At 37.2% G+C, this 17,140-nt stretch overlaps 1 long non-coding RNA gene across 16 annotated transcripts in view; it reads right to left on the bottom strand.

Moving 5' to 3' along the window:
- The window catches only part of LOC139828639 (uncharacterized), a 90,055-nt gene extending 78,808 nt beyond the window's left edge, over positions 1-11,247 (bottom strand). For all 16 annotated transcript variants that reach the window (XR_011740510.1, XR_011740516.1, XR_011740508.1 and 13 more), the window contains exon 1: positions 11,158-11,247. This is a non-coding gene — a long non-coding RNA (uncharacterized lncRNA). The remainder of the gene's footprint in view (positions 1-11,157) is intronic.
- Between the last annotated feature and the right edge of the window lie 5,893 nt (positions 11,248-17,140).

Raw genomic sequence — 17,140 nt, 5'->3', positions numbered from 1 at the left:
GCAAAATAAATGACTTCAGGGCAAATTATTCCATGAGGGTGAAATATTCAAAGGTACAGCTAAGTGTAATAAATATTCTTCTTTACATATAAGCAAACCCAACGAACCAAACAACAAAAAAGCTCACACACAAACAAAACACCAAACGACCAACCAAAAAGAAATAGACTCCCCACACTCAACAGACTCTTGGGTACAAGATTCTGTCCAATACTGCAGGAAGGCAGTGACTGTCAGGATTTTGTAAAGAGAATTACGGCTCAGCTGATGACTGTTAGCAAACAGCACTAGGCAATAAGTCGTGATATCCTTGTGATCTATCCAAATTTATAAAGCCTGTGAGTTGCTTTCTTATTGATTGGAGCTGAATCAGGACCTTGAGGAAGATATAGCAGGTTTTCATAGTGTATATAGGTCATACCTCTGCCTCCAATTCCTTCTCAGTTCCCTTGGGCTTCCTTGCAGTCCTAGCAAAAAGGAGTATTTTAACTTCTCAGTACTTTACTGGCCAGCCAAGCCCTGGAGAGTCTCTGTATAAATCTGCCCAAATGCTACAGAGATGTTGTGCTTTCCTGGACTCTGTGGCCAGATTCTTATTTTTACTGATATTTTCCATCTCCAAGTATCATGGAAAAGAAGTAAGGCTAGAGAAGGCACTCACTTTGCCTTTGTGGAAAACTCTGTATATGCCTCTAATACCTCTGGCCTAAACTTCAGAGCTTTGTTGTGGGAATGGTAATTTTGTCTTTCCCTCCCTTGAGGGAACATTAGGCAGATACCTTCCAGGCCAGCACCACTGCCAGTTTGGGTAGCAAGACGTTATGGCAGACTGTCCTCCAGTGGAAAGGATTAGAACTGACAGCCCTGTGCATGGTAACTTCTGAGCAATTTACAAACCCCAAGCTTTTGCAGCAGAAAATTGTGCATTTTATTAAATATCTCATTCTATTCCTCTGCAGACTGCCAAATTGCAAGGATCTGCAGCATCCTGACCACTGACAGAGTCGCAGGGGCCATTTAATTGAACAGTGGCCATTAGGGCAGCTTTCAGGAGTCTGCAGCTTCACAGATGGATTTTCATTATACAGAAACATGGAAGATGTCAATGAAGTGACATCTCTATCATCTGTCAATGTAGAAAGAATAATTTTAATAGAAAAGTAGCTACATTTTTTAAAAGTGTATCTTGAAGTTTTCTCTTTTTAACCATAAAAAGTTATAATCTATACTATGTCTAATTCCAAGCGCATTGCAGTCCATTTGATTTTCTCAGAAAAAGAGGTAATCATGTAGATTTTAACTCTGTAATTGGTGTTGCTTTACAGAAGCAACTGAGACTTATCTTTTTATTCTAGATATCCTCTTTGTATGTTGATAAACATTTTCAATAATCTCGCATTCCCTTACAAAGAGGCTATTATTTAATTTTTAACCTACCACAGGACAGGAAAACAGGGGGCCTTGCCAAACTAATTAATGTTTCTTATTTTGAGTCCCAACAAATTATCAATGCATGTAAGGGCCTCAATTTGGCTTCTAGGAAACACGAAATTCACAAAGTCATTGTTTCAGAGAAGAAAAGGAGACTATGAGACATGCTCTATAAAGTATGTCAAATATCTGTATAAAGCAGAAATCATCCTAATGTGCTCTGCTTGAGAACACTGCCTTCGACTAATCAGCCAACTCCAAAAATGAAAAGGTCATCAATTAAAAATATCGCATGTGCTTTATCTTCTTTCTTTGATAAGGAAATGGGAGAGAACTACTTCAGGAATTGTGGTAAAACCATCACTCAATCTATTACAAAAAATTGTTGATGCAGTTGTATGTCATTAGTGGCAATAGTGAGAGGTTAAATGCTGCATGGTACAGCGATATTGTGCATTATTTGGAAACTGCTCATGAGAAAAGAAAACTCTTCTGAAATTAGGTTTGTAATGCTAGTATTTCAGAATAACAAGTCACTCCTTGAGTAGCTAGACACCTTGAAAAGAAGAGGCTTATTTTTGGTGATTTTTTTTTTAAATTAGTCTTATTTTATATTTGCATGTAAAAATTTGCAGAACTGCACGCTGAGAGGAAGCAGAATTGCAAGAATGAGGCTTTCCAGCTATCTGGGAGAGAGATGAGCAATTCATTCTGAGATAAGTGGATGGGTGATCAGAGTAAGACTCTAAAATAGTGGATTTGGTTCTGACTCATGACAATCTTCACCTACTTGCCCTCAAGCAGATGTCTTTTATCTCAATTCAGTACCTATAATGGAGGGTAGGTAGTAAAAGCAATGGGAAAAAATGTAATTACTGTAAGATGCTGAGGACTGTGTACATACCTAGATAGACACTGCAAGCAGAAAATGACAATAAACGTAGTTCTGAGGCTCATTCATTCTAATCAGCTCTGCTGTGAGACCTATAGCCCTTGAGAAAGAGGGGTGCTACACGGCTTAGTTACTAATGCAGTAACGCCCTGCGGCGTGTCTGCCAGTGTGCTGCTGTGCTGAGCAGTCTGACTGGCAAGGTTCAGTCAATCACTGCTGAAGGACACAAGAACAGTTCTGCTGGGCCAGATCAAAGTTACATCTAATCTAGTATTTTGGTCCCAGTAATGGCCAAGGAGTGGATATTTGGAAAACAAATAGAGAGCAATATTTTTCACACAATGCCCTTCCAGCAATGTGGACTAGGTTTCCTGAACTGAACAATGAATTTGTATAATAAATCTGAACAATGAACAAATTGCATATGTGTCGGGCCTAACAAATCATTGCCTGAACTCCACAATCTCATGGTCACTGCAACCAAGGCACCCCTCAACCTTTACTGCTTCGACCAGACCCTCCTTGTTAGTGGGGATGAGATCCAGCAACGCTGCTCTTCTAGTTGGCTCATCAACCATTTGCATCAGGACTTATCATCAATATACAAATACGAAACACACTTATTAACTTCTACCCATGCCTCTTCTGGACAAGCAAGGTAGCTTGTGCTGTCCTGTCCCCTACTGACACTGCAGCAGCAGCTATTGGAATGGCTTCAGGAGAAAAGCATCATCACCTCTATGGCAGCCCACACAGAGTGCACAGTGGCAGTTAAATCCTTTGGAAAAATGCATATTACCCTTACAATGAATTACATAGGAATTCATCTTTGTGACTTCAATTCAGGTTGTAGTTTTTCACCATTTTTGTTCACAAACTCTGAATTTGAAGTCATTCACGTATTTATAACAACACATTTTTCAAGTTTCAAAAATGGGTCTATTTTTTTCAGGCTTGAGAATATCAAACACTGCTATCTTTTTGTCAATTGCTGCTCCCCTCTGCCATCCATATACTGCCAAACATAAGAAAGGTAGATAAACATGGAAGATGGAAATGAAAAGGGGACAGATGGGCTCATCTGCAATTATACCTCTGAAAAGACTAAGCGCCTCACTGGGATTTATAAACCTTCTGGAGACCAGACATTTGATGATCACATAAAATGATCCCTGAAAACGTGTTAAATGAGTAATTGAAAATAATAATTTTATGTGGAATATAGACAACTTCTCAATCAACAGTGATACAACAAGAAGAAAAAAAGTAGGTATCCAAAGATTTTTGCAAGTGTACATAACTTAAGCATATGTGTTCCAGAAAAGTAATTTTCCCCTGCTCTCACCCCTAAGATATCAGCCAAACAAAAAAAGCCATTTTAAAATAAATGCAATAGGATGACTTCACTAACAAGAATGAAGCAAGGGTAGCTGATGTAGTCTGTCATTAGGATGTGTCATTTATCTCAGTTTTCCTCTGTAAGAAGCAACATAGCTTTTCTTGGTCTGGTAACTGTTATGCCACTGAATCTGTGACACTCTTCTCTTTTGGACTAGATAAAACTGAGCAAATATTCTGCTATTCTCCTCCTCTGCTTCCCCCATTAACAGTCTCTTTGGGATCTTGTTTTTGTTCCTGTGTATGTCAAAGGAGTGTGTATGCTTAAGTGCATTTGTGCATTAGACAGAGGCAATGAGTGTATCCCTGCAAAGTTATAAGTGCTTATCTATTATACACTCAACTACCTGGCAAAAAAAAACCCTAGAGTTAATGGAAATAAAAACTCAGGAAATACCTCCAGTTTATCACCCCACTTTCAGCAAAATTTAAGGCACTGATTTCGTACCACCTGCTCAGTTGTGATGGCTTTCCTTCTAAAATGTCCCTTTTTCTCAGCAGGACTTCAACAGCCTACACAGGGTTAACTTCAGCTTGGAAAGTGTTGGCTGTGCACTAAAAATAGAAAATAATTAAATAATATAATTTGTATAAATTGAATTTAAAACCACAAGCCCTTACTATAAGAAAGTTCATATAGCAAGCACTGATATCCACAAGTCCATTGTGTCTAGCAGACTGATTCACAAAAGTCTGAGTCAACTTGCTAAGTATCCAAAAAGAAAACTAAAGGCCATGTCTTTGAAAACTACCAGCTGAAGCAGTAGAACTGACAAAATTCTAGGAAATTTCATCAACCAGCTTCTAAACTGAGTGGGATGTGGCAGATGCTCAAAGTGGAATTGCTCCAAATACAGCGGCCAGAAAACATCTAAGTGGATGCATTAAACTAGAAAGATTTTTCAAGCAAAAGAAAAAACATTGTGAGAAGCACTTTTTCTAGGAAATATGAATAGAAAATATTGTCACACAAGCTGTCAGTAAGTGGCAATAGAAAGAAATAGAAAGGCCATTTGTTTACCCAGTGATAACATTTGTAGCAACATATTTCAGTGCTTTTCCCAGCATTAACCAAAGTTTTGACCTTAAAGTAATTGAAAATGGAGAGACATTGTAAGGAAAAAGAAAAAAGAGAACCCAAACCTCAGCACCAGCAAGGCTAGAGAGAACAACAGAACTACTCTGCTGTGAAACAAGGACTCATATCTAATTTCTCTGAAACTGCTTTTTCATTCAGCCATGGAAAAAACTTTTCAGGCTAAAAAAGTTACAAATTGACTTAGTCTGGAAGAAATAGCATTTAAAATAGAGAAATGGTTACAGGTTTTCACAAGTCATTTTCTAAAACTTATTCTGAGAGACAGAATTAATACATGTGCATTCTTGAATTTTTTTTCCCCAATAAGTCGTGGATAGAGAGAACTGGATTTTTTTAAAAACAACTTGAAAGAAACTCCAAGATTAGTAGTATACAATGCTTTTGAAAGTGCATTCAGGAGGCTTCTGGGATAAGAATTTCAAATAAATTTATAAAACAATGTAAGAAGTAGAACTGGAAGTCAATAAAACATCATAAATAACTATTGTTTGTCTGCCCTCAAATGTTTTAATTCTGTAAATATAATTCTAGCTTAATTGTTCCAAACTTAATGTTCCAGCTGCAAGCTGGGTTCCATTTCAAGCTATTCTCAGATGATCAGTAATTCAACTAAACAAACACAATGTTAAATGTCATACAGTCTTGTTTTACTAAATACAAACTGGAACAACATGAATTTGTTATGACATGTTGAAAATCATCTGCTGCATTTTTGTATGAAGCCCATAAAATCAACTCATTTCTTCATTTTGGCTGTCACTTAAAAAAAACATATAAATGAAAACAGGAAAGTTGTGGGTTTTGTTTGTTTGTTTGTTTGTTTTTGGTTTCTTGCTTTTTTTTTCCCCAGCAAATTGATTTGTGATAATAGTTTTCAAATATCCTCTGCAATCCTATGTTTATTTTAGCCTTATTTTCTGTTAGGGCATTCTGGGAGATGGACCACTGTACTTCATCTAACTTAAGCCCAGATACCCATTTCCCAAAATACTTGATTATCTAGGGGAGAGGGAGGAGGGTCATAAAGCATAGGGAACTTTAAAGAAATCCAATTATCATAATCTATTTTCATGGTTAATTTCTTAAAGAAAGAGATATCTGAAGATGTATATAAAAATGGAAAGTAAAGGTCTGGAAGCTGAATTTCCATCTAGAAAAGGGTACATGTTTTTAACTGGAAAGGTTAATAATGTTTAGAAGATTTTATCAAAGGGAATAGATTTTTCATAACTTGAAATGTTTAATTCTTAATTTCTAGTCAGATGCTATATCATTGATATCAAAATTACTTAGTCTGTAATATACTGAAAGACAAACTCGATGATTAAAGTAGACTCTAAGGGCTTAAAAGCAATGAATCTCTTAGAAGAAATTACTTTGGGGTTAGCTCAGGGAGGATATTTTTAGCGCAAAAGAGTAGAAAATATATCTACTTCATCTTGGATCAGCTGTAGGTGTTAAAGATTACTTGTTTCTATCAACAATGTTTTAAGCAAATACTTTAAGCAAATATTTGGTAGCTAAAGCAGTATTTGAGACCATTATTTTTTCCTCTGTTGTATCAATAGTGGTGAGGTTCCTACTATCTTTTTCTTTACAATATTTCTTCCATCCTCTCATTTGGAACAGACTTCCTTTCTTGCCCCCTTCACATGTGCTTCCCAGGAGCAAAACTGCCAAGTAGTTCACTAAATCCTTGCAAAATACTCCATGTTCTAAATGTTTTTATTTCTATAATGTTGAATCATGAAGGGAGCCTTCCATGCAGCATTTATTTGCAGCGAGGAAAATGCTATAAAGTTGCATAGCTACTGTAGTTCTGAGGTCATTCAGAGCACAGTGGAATTCAAATTACACTCTGCCACACAACCCTGCTGTAACCAAGGTATGGGAAAAGGGAGAAGAAATTGAAAAGATGGAAATGCATGGGATATTTAGGGCTGAGGTGATCACCTCAATTACACAGAAAAGTAAAACAAAATGAACACAGGTAGATAAGGTCAAAATGTAGTTTGATATTTTTCTGTAGCTTAAAGGACAAAGAAAAAGGATTTATTTGAAAATTTCTCCTTACAATTCTCCATAATCGATTCTCTCTCAAATAACCAGACAATATAGGTGTAGGTACTGGAAGTGTGTGGACAACCATGCATGCACAGCAGGGTGCTATAGCTTCCCTGTCACCAGTAGTTCCCCTGCACAGCTTCAGGACAAATTTTTATCACCATTTCTAACTCCCACATTAATTTTCTCTTTAAAACCTAAAACATTCCTGCTGGCATATATACATATGTAGGTATATAAAACTTGCATATTAAACTTATAAAGCTTATTTTGAAGGTATTTTTACATGCACTTTTTCCCTATGCGAAAGGTAAAAAACCCAGGAAGTTGAAGAAGATTGGAAAAGGGTCAGAAAAGATTGGAAACATTTCTGCTTCCACTCACTTTTCTATGTACTCTGGGGATAAAAAGAGGCATATTCTGGTCTCCCCGCTGTGTCACATAAACGATCCCAATGTTCTCTCATGGATACTACTGATGCTCTTGCACAGTATGCAATGAACTAGAGAACCAGTAAAAAGCAGTAACAGGAGCTCCTTCTCTCTCAGACCAGTCAGTGCACTTCCCACCAGCCCGCCTGTTCTTTCTTCAAGTAAATACAGCCTTGAGTGCCTGTCTGCTTTTCCCTTTGCAAAAACATGTGTCCTTTCACTCAGATAAGGAAAAGAGAAGGTTATCTGCTGAGCCTGTCATGCAGCAGGCCAGTCTGTCTAACTTACAAGGTCAGAAGATTCAAAAAAGTGAGGTTTTTCTCCTCTTTTCCAACATAGTGGAACGATAAGTGCATACTTGATTAAACCACCTGATAAAAATGTCTATTGTAATTTTATTCTCTCTTTTCATGCCTTCCTTTGGTTCCAAGAGACAAGAAGGGAAAACTTTTAGCCTGGCATTGATCCAAGCTTTGAAAGGCTTCTTGATTATGGATAATGTTCTTATTCAAATGAGTAGTCCCTCTGAAGCAAACACTAAATGTTGCCCAACTGTGATGAACAGGATTTAATCCTATATTTTAAATGAATTTCAATATCACATAGAAGCGTATTTATATATTCCAGTCTCTAATCCCACTGAGATTCTTACCATTGAGTTCTGCTAAAGAAGAATCTGCTCCACATGAGGTCCTCAAGTTAGAGCACAGTTAACTATCTTTCCCTTAATTGTATGCTTCCATAAAGAAAACATGAACAGTCAGAATAAAGTACAAGAAAATCAGAGAGTTTCAAATGTCATATTAAATATATTTGAATTTACTGTCTAATTAAAAATTTATAGACTGAGTATAAATTTATCTAAAATCTCCCTCTAAACTTCTTCCTTTCCAACAAGAAGTCCCAGCCCACTTATCCATTTCAGATATGCAAACCATTTCATCATCCTTATTTCCTTTCTTTAAAGCTTTTAAATTCCAATACATCTCTTCTGAAATGGGAGAGACACTAGAAAAGCACACGATATTCACAGTGTGGATGAATAGTGTATTCATACAGGGACACTATTTATTTATTTTGTCTCTATTCTTTCGCTTATAATTCCTAAAAGATGATTTGTTCTGGACACTCAGCAAACACTGAGCTGTTACTTTTCACCAGCACCATCTATGACAAACCCAAGGTCTTGCTCTTGACGATTAGTAAGTCCAGATACCATAATTTTATATGCTGAGCTCAAACTATTTTCTGCTTCTGTATCACTTTACATTAAACTACACTGAATTTCACCTACCATTTTACTGCACAGTCACTCAGTCTCATAAAATTCTTCTGTAATTATTCTTGCCCTTTCTACCTTAACTAACTAACATCAGTAAATGCTGTCACATCACTTCTCACTCCATTTACCAGATCCCTGATGAATATGCTGAAATTCAGAAATATATGCTTTTTACCCAGTATATAAATCAGAAACTAGAATTAGCGATGGGAGTGGGGCCTCTTATACATGTATCTGCATTTAACAGAGGTGATAGCAGTAGAGTAAAGAACCTGATATAACACAATATTTCAAACACAGATTATTTTCAAAGCTAAATCAGGCTTTAAAGATACAAAAGTATCTGGTGGACATATATATATATATATATATCTATATATATATATATATCTCCCAGTCAAATAGGCTCTGCAGTAGTTGCCAAGCAGTTGCTTAGGTTGCAATTCAAAAAAGCATTTAGGTATCTATTGCCCACCAAAATCACTTTGAAGGGCTGATCTTGAAATGAATATTTACAACTTCTACATGCATTCAGTTTTGGACATCTTATAATGAGTAACTCTTACAAATAACGTGACCACATACTAGTTTTCGCTGTTCTCAGTTTTACTGCACTTCTTTCTTTGAAGAGAATATATACCTCTTTACGCAACTGCTGCAAGAAAGTTACGTGTAACTTAAACCACAGCTGAGCATTAAGAATACTTTTCCCTGCTACTGACCTTGTAGTAAACTATACCCATAATCGACTGGGAATTCCTGTCTACTTGTAAACTGTAACAAAATATATACCTCATCTCCTTTCTTGTTCTTTTGAGCATGCATTTACAATAATTTGCCGCAAGGGAAAACCATGGAAATGATAATCAATGTTTTGTGTCTATTTGAAATATGCAGTTTTGCAAAGCCAGAAAAGGAGTGCATATCTGAACTTCCATGATATACAGCCTGGAAACTAAACTGATTTCTATGAAGACACAAGCAGAACTGGAAGATCTCAACACTCAAAATAAATGTAACCAAGTCCCTTTCCCAGCTTGGTTTCTTTCAGACGTGTGTTCCAGGGGTAAGTGCTTCTGGTGCTAACTCTGACTGAGGCCTCACCAACAGTTGGGGCATTTCTAAGATGTTTCTCTTTCTGATATCTGGTAAGAACTGATCTCAGCATTGAACTGTTCCCCCGGAGAAGGCACTGATGGGGCCTCTCTGCTCTGACCAGTTATCTTAATGCTACTGAAATTAACTCAACATGTTGAGTCATATTCCCCTCTGTTAAATACCTCTGAAACTGAGCAACAGGTTCAAGAATTGTGGACACATGGATGTACATAAAAAAGCCTCCAGAGGAATGACAACTGAGAACTACTGATCACTGTGAACTAGCGCAGCTTGTTTTACTTAAGCCGTGTACTGTAGGCTGTATTAGAAGTTGCAAAAAATACTTCTTGTCTCTTAAAATGTCCAGCACTCTTGAAACACCTTTCCTTGTTACCTAAACAGGCCATCCAAACTCAGACACAGCAAACAAAATGCTATTTCTCAGAAAACCTAGAGCATATCCTTAAGTACATACACATGTGGCTACTCAAATGTTTATACAAAAATCTTTGCATTTAAATACAGAATGATTTATTAACAATTTTCATTTTCAAATCCAGTTGAAAGTCAGTCTCTAAACTTTCGATGATTTCTTCCCAGTAACTTAATAAGCTCTGACGTTTTCTGGTAAAGGCTATGTTCAATCATATTGTCATTGCAAGAGTCATGCCACTGTGCCTCAGACAGATGTATTAGCAGTGCATGCATATGAAAATATTAATGTGAAGTATATTATTGAAGTTCACAGAAAAGAACGTATAGCTTTTTGTAATACTACACATTAAACAATCTTATAATGCACCATACATATAAAATCATTTTAGCTCTTAGAAAGGTGTAAGGAAAGCAGAATGAGACAATTTGAGCTGTAGAAATAGTAGAAGTCCATCAATTTCCAGGTGGAACAGGAACAGAACCCTGGTTTTTGGTGCTGGGAGGAGTGCAGAGGCAGCAAAATAGGATGGAAGCAAAGAGAGACTTGTGGGCTAGCACTACTATATATTTTACTTCCACAATATCTCTTCATTTTTGGCCATGAAACCTGAACCACTTGGAATTAGAATTGCACACATTTCTTTTTTATTTCAGGCTATTCAAAGCCTCTTCAAAGCAGTGGCCAAGCCTCTAGCCAGAATGCTGAATATCCAGAAATCCTACCCTGAATGACAGCAAAGGTATAAAATATACACAGACAGCCTGATATATCCAGAGATGCACATGTACAGCGATGTAAACCCCACCGCATTTCCCGTGCATTAAAGGAGTGACGTGGCACAGCGATGTTACCTGGCAGTTTAGAGCTACCCCAGCATAGGCTCCACAGCACTGCACAATGTTTCTGAGTAAAAATCTGTGGTAGGAAACCCCAATCAGGACTATGAAAAATACACAGAGAAGACACTGTTTATCAGCATGGAATATTACAAGATTTAAGGTATCTATCTAAAGATTGAGTATTTACCTTTTTCTGAATTACAATTTCTGGAGTACAGTTGGCAAGACACTTGCGCATATCCTTAAACCAGAGCAGCAGGCAGGCTGTTTTCCTGTTTTCCCATTTCATTCAGTAGCAACCAGAATTAGAAATGCTTGTTAATTAATGTATTACAGGTCATTGAATACTAACAATGAAAATTAGTGTGAAGACTTTTTTTTTTTTTTTTTTTTTCCCCCAACAAACAAACTGGAAGTCCTTAGCTGAAATATTTTTGCTTCTTACACTCTATAGCACCAATAAATCCTTTGAAAGAAGCATCAGCATTTTAAGCTACGTTACGCTGCAAGGGTATCATTAACTGTTTTCTGTTTGGTTGGTTTTGTTTTTCTAGTGTGGGCGGAAAGGTTGAAGTAGATGGAAAAGCCTTTTTTTTTTTTTCTCCCAAGTTTCCTTCTTGCTGTCTTCCCTTGATGGCAGCAATAGCAGCTACATCGATATAGAATGGTACTCTTGACATCATCATGTTAACAATTGGTCTATTCTGTTCATTTTCACCAAGACCTGCAGGGTAATTTTACTGAGGTCAAATTGTTTTTATGAGAGCCTCTCGGCAGGAGGAAGGGCACTCCATGCCATCTCTGACATTCACAGTATGATGGCACATTGCAGTTGCTTTCCCAGAGGCTGGAAGGATAATCAGCCCTGCAGGATCTTCCACAAAAATCAGCGAAAGACATGTTTTAGCTGTCTGGAGAAGTCCAAGCAAAAGGTATTCACTGCATGGACCTGAACAAGCAACTGCCTTTTCTGCAGCCAAGGGAGTTCAGTGAGATGTCCAAATCCAACCTGAATCTGGTAAATATTCAGAAATGAAAAGTACTGACCAAGACACCAACTGTCAGCTGTGATTTTCTTCATTTAGAAATAAAACAAGTAATATAGTGCCACTAAATACCTCACCAACGGGACAGAGAAAAAAATATATATATACAGCTGAATGTTTATCTAGCTAAAACCAAAAAAGAGGCTCAGTCATATCAGCTATCTGTTCCATCTTAATACAATAGGTGTATAATTGGGCTGACAGCTCACATCTATAGGAGAGAACTACGAGCTGTAGGAGCTAATGTGTAAGCAGTGCTTTTGTTCATCATGTCCCGTGGTCATGGGAACTGTAGGAGATCGGAAGATGACTGTGAAACAATTGCTACATACAAAAAAAAAAAAAGAAGAGAACAAAAGAGCTGCATGTTTTCCTGTGCACACGAACAAATGGCTAACCAGAAAAAAAGGAAAATAAAAGCAAAAGTGATTATCTGAAGCTTAGCCTAATATTCAGTTATAAAATAAAACCATTGCAGTAACACAGGTCCTGGTGGGAGAATTTTCAGTGACTGACATAGGTCTGCTTCAGAAAAAATCACTTCCATTTTATCCCCCAGATTTTTCTGAATTAATGGTATAACAATAAAACCACAGGTTTTGTACTCTCTTGTTTACAAAAGTCCTGAAACACGAAAGAAACAGCTCAATAGCACCAGTTTATAGACTATCAACTGTTTACATTTAAAATATTACCTACTTTTATGTTTCCATCTCAGCAGTTTACTGTATTGCCAAGGAGGTTTATGGTGGTGGTCTGTAATTGCTCCAGTTAGGGAAAAGATAATTTGATCTTGCTGATAGCCATGTTCTACTAAAAGAAATAGATTTATCAGAATTATGATTTATTAGGATAATTTTCAGAACATTCAAAGAATCTGAACTGGACTTTTCTAGATCTCCCAGCAGTGCCCCTTCACTGTCCACAGATGAGAATGTGTTTTTGAATCATTGCACACTATTGTAACACTTGTTTTCTTTGGAGAGCCAATCATCCTAGTTGTGAACTGTACACAAATGAACCTCCTGTAATTTTAACTGACAGTGAGATGGACCATTTCTTCTGTACTCCTAATCCTATCCTTGGCCTAGGCTGAAAGGCAACTGAAGATTTTGGACATCCTATTGAGTTAAAACTTCCTTGCAGTCCCACAAAAACTTTATAAACTTATTTTCCAAGATGTGCTATGCAATGTATTTTTAAAATGCTTGGACTTGATGATCTTGAGAGTGTCTTCCAAGCAAAATGATTCTGTGAAAAATATGTTTTTGTAATGGGCTGTTTCTTTGCTGTGAGCGAATGTGGGGATTCACTGCCCAGGCTGGAGATGGAAGTGGCAAACACATCAGGCCACAGACTTTGGTATTACTGGCCTTTCATTTCCCATTTGTTTTCCAACCTCCAGCCTCCCTTCCCTCTCTTTCTATCCTGGACTGAGGGCTTATCTCCAAAGATGCCATCTATATACCCCAAACAACCTGCCTTTCCCATGTGCTTTTGAGAAGGCTGTGAGTGGTGAGGAAAGAGCAGAAGCAGCCCCGTGCCCCTGTCAGGTCTCAGCCGCTGAGCACAGGCATTTCCGTTTCCCTCTGTTCTACATTGCTTTGTTCCTCCCTCCTTCAAAAGGTCTTTTTATTTTAGAGCATATCTGAAAGCTCATTGAGCATTCTGTTTACAACGTTATTTTGCAGAGCTCTAATTACCAACGTATTTAGCATTCTGAGTCTAGAATTCGAGCCTTTTAACAAACTATTAATCACAGAGATGAGAAGCTCAAAAATAAAAAAAATGAAAAGTTTACTTGTGGCCATAGGCATGTTGATCTTTATTATTTAGCAGTCATGATTTTTTACACGAATACTAACAGAAATCATGCAATGGGAAAGTTTCTGCATGGGAATTTATTTTCTGAGTGACATGTAGATTATTAATAGTAGGGGCCCTCCTGCTTCTCTCAGCTGTGCATCAGCTTCCCTTCAGCCCATTTTGTTGAAAGAACAAATCAATGTCAACTTACTTTCCCCACTGACCTGGCCTCCTCTATTCTGTTTGTTAGAACTGTGTAGAAAAAACAAACAATTTTTTACACCATATTTTTAAGAAGGAAAATAATAAATGTAATAGACTTTAAGAAAAAATCTCATTAACTAATGTAGGGAAACCCTGTTTTTCTTCTCTTCCTTGATATTGAATCAAAAGAAAAAAATCTTTCTGCATATCTTCAGTTGCTCTGCTGAGCATCTCCAACCTTAGGAAAATTCTGATCACTGGCAAGGAGAATACATGTAAAGAAAGTAATTCATAAACTGCAATTATTTTATCTTATTTCATTCACTGGCAAAAGAAAATGGAAAAGAAAAAAGGGAGAAAGAAAAAGGGAAAATATGTTACAATGCAGAGACCGTTCCAGAAACTTGAAAGACCTATAGGCAATTGCTGTTCAATTACAGTTTCCCAAATTGACTCTCTCACTACACCTGAGCAGCATTTCCTTCAGCCTGTATTTCCATCAATTGCTTATGAACACGTCAGTGAACAGGGTACTAAGCCTTATCCAAATTTCCAGCACTGCATAGCTTCTCTTTAGAGTCTAAGCTTTCCATCAAATAAGAAAATCAAATCAGTTTGATACTATTAGTTCTTGATAAATCTGTTTTGGCTGTTTCTTAAATCCTTATTAGACTCATAAGCATCTGGTCACTGTTTACCTTTCTGCAAAGACAGAAGGCAGAAGGCTTTGAATGCTTCATCTCTGACATCTACTGTTTTTCTCTCCCATTAACTGGTAGTCTGACTCATTTCATTGTTCTCTTTTTCATCTAATGTATTTATAGAAACTCTTCCTTTCTTTACCCCTAGTAAATCTCAATGTACTCAGCACTTTAGGCTGGCTGATTTTAATGCTAAAGATTTTTGATAGCCTACGAGAATCAACTGCCCTTTTTTCCATTTTTTTGTGCCTGCTTTTGTATTAAAGATACCAGAACACAACCAAATTACCTTTCATTACCTTCTTACTTTCCTCTGTGTTTAGACAGCTGGCTCTTGTGCCAATATGACCTGGGTTAGCCATGCTCAGGTTCATTTATCTGGACGCTTTTGTACCACAAGTGAATCTTGGCTTGCCTATTATTTCTAATGCAGTCCTCCTGCAACACTGTCTGCTAATTCAGTGGAAGCAGTTTGAGCTGAGAGAGCTGCTCAGCCCAACAGACATTATGAATAAGCCTTTAGATAGCTGCTGTTCAAATCCCTACCATCACTATAATTTGACCTGGGAAGCAATGTAATTCATGACAATTTTGAACTCTCAATAAAAGAGCGGGCAAATTATGATACTATCTGCAAATGAAATTTTAGATATAAGGACTTTGAGTCTTATTAAAAGCATATTACAACCCAACCTAATTGTTTCAGTTGAAGGCATAACTAGTGCTTTGTGGGTAAACCCCAGACTAATTAATTGTCTGCCAGCTGCAGTTTTTGAACAAGGTACCGACACTATGTGTTTTCTACTGAGTTTTAGTAATTTGGATTGTTATTGTTCAATGACTGCAAATCACCCAAGCTTTCACAGCCAGCCCAGTAGTTGGCTACATACACCAATGGCACCTGCTAATTCCTGTTCTTTTTTGTTTATTAGTAATACAAAACCTATCAGGATGGATAAGATGACCACTATCACTAGGCACATATAAAGACTAATAATTTTGTGACAGTTATCTTTATATTCAGGATTGCAGATGACTAGGGGTAGCTAAACAAATGTCCATTAGGAACATATGCTAGTTGTTACTTTGCAAACCTCCTTGTGAATATGTGAACTGAAACATATATTTGATGTTCATAGACTGATAACAGCAGACTTCAAGACATAAAAAAGACACAAAACCATTTTTTATATTGTAGATGCCCTATTGCATACGGCTTACTCATATGGGACTCAACAGAGATGGTTTCTGTTCTGTCAGTGCTTTTCACTGCAATCTGTTATATTATTTATTTCTACCTTTGATTAAGGGAAAAGGATAACCTCTGCGTATGCATTTGTACAGAACAGGCACAAACTGGGCCCTGATCCTAGAGAAAAAAAATAAAATCTTGCCTCTCCAGTCATACAAAAATTTCGATTCTGCAGTATTGGCTGTTAGCTAATAAACCTATAGTAGCTGCTGTATATCTGCAATACACCGTAAATAGAAGGAAACCAGTTATGTCAATAGTAGTACTTAACTACTACAGTAAATACATGCCTTATCTCAAGCACCATGCCAGAAAACTGCTCATATCTGTGATGTGTAACAAAGCAACAATTACAGTCATCTAATTGATCTCATACAAGTGTATCTCTGAAGCTAACATATACAGAGATATTATCACCTAATGTATTAGGGCAGTATTGGCATTTGCAGGAATTGCTTTCTGAAGATTAAGATGAAACAAAGTTGGGATTGATTTAAGTATTTAAAGGGTTTTATTCACTGGTTTTACACTGTAGCAACTGTCGTTTCTGAAAGTCAGATGGATTTAAATGGATTTGAAATAGAGTTGTTATTTAATTATCCGGCACAATTGCTGTATATGAAACTTATTGATCAATATGACAGGCTCTGTGGCAAAAAGCTTACAGCAAACAGACATGGAAGTCAACAGATGAGAGGAGGACTCTTAACAGGCTGATGCAGGATGAAGACATACGAGACTAAACCACCATGGAGTGTGTTTTGAAGTTCTTGTGCGTTTCCAGATTGGCTAAGGAGTAAGAGCTTTACAAAAAAAAAAAAAAGCAGCTTGAATAATTTCTAGGAAACAGAAATAATTTAGACTTTTTAGGCTGCAAACCTAAAAACATCAAGCAGCAAAAGAAGTCTAGATACAAAAATGACTTCCCCTGTACCTCCGTAGAGGCTCTGTCATGGCATGTCTTTATTCTGGCACCATTATCCTTGACTCTTCTTCACACATGTACATCAGTATCAATTGGGATCAGGTGAGAAAGTCATCCAGGCCAGCACATCTAAAGAAGCTTTCTCAAAAGGATGTGTGTGAAGGGAAGAGACAGGAAGGTGGCACTGAGTGTTTGTGGGCTTCTGTCCTCAGTTTAATGATGGGTCTCATCAATAA

Source organism: Patagioenas fasciata, chromosome 9 (genome assembly GCF_037038585.1).
Source record: "Patagioenas fasciata isolate bPatFas1 chromosome 9, bPatFas1.hap1, whole genome shotgun sequence".
Classification (NCBI taxonomy): domain Eukaryota; kingdom Metazoa; phylum Chordata; class Aves; order Columbiformes; family Columbidae; genus Patagioenas; species Patagioenas fasciata.
This window is presented reverse-complemented; position numbering and strand designations above follow the sequence as displayed.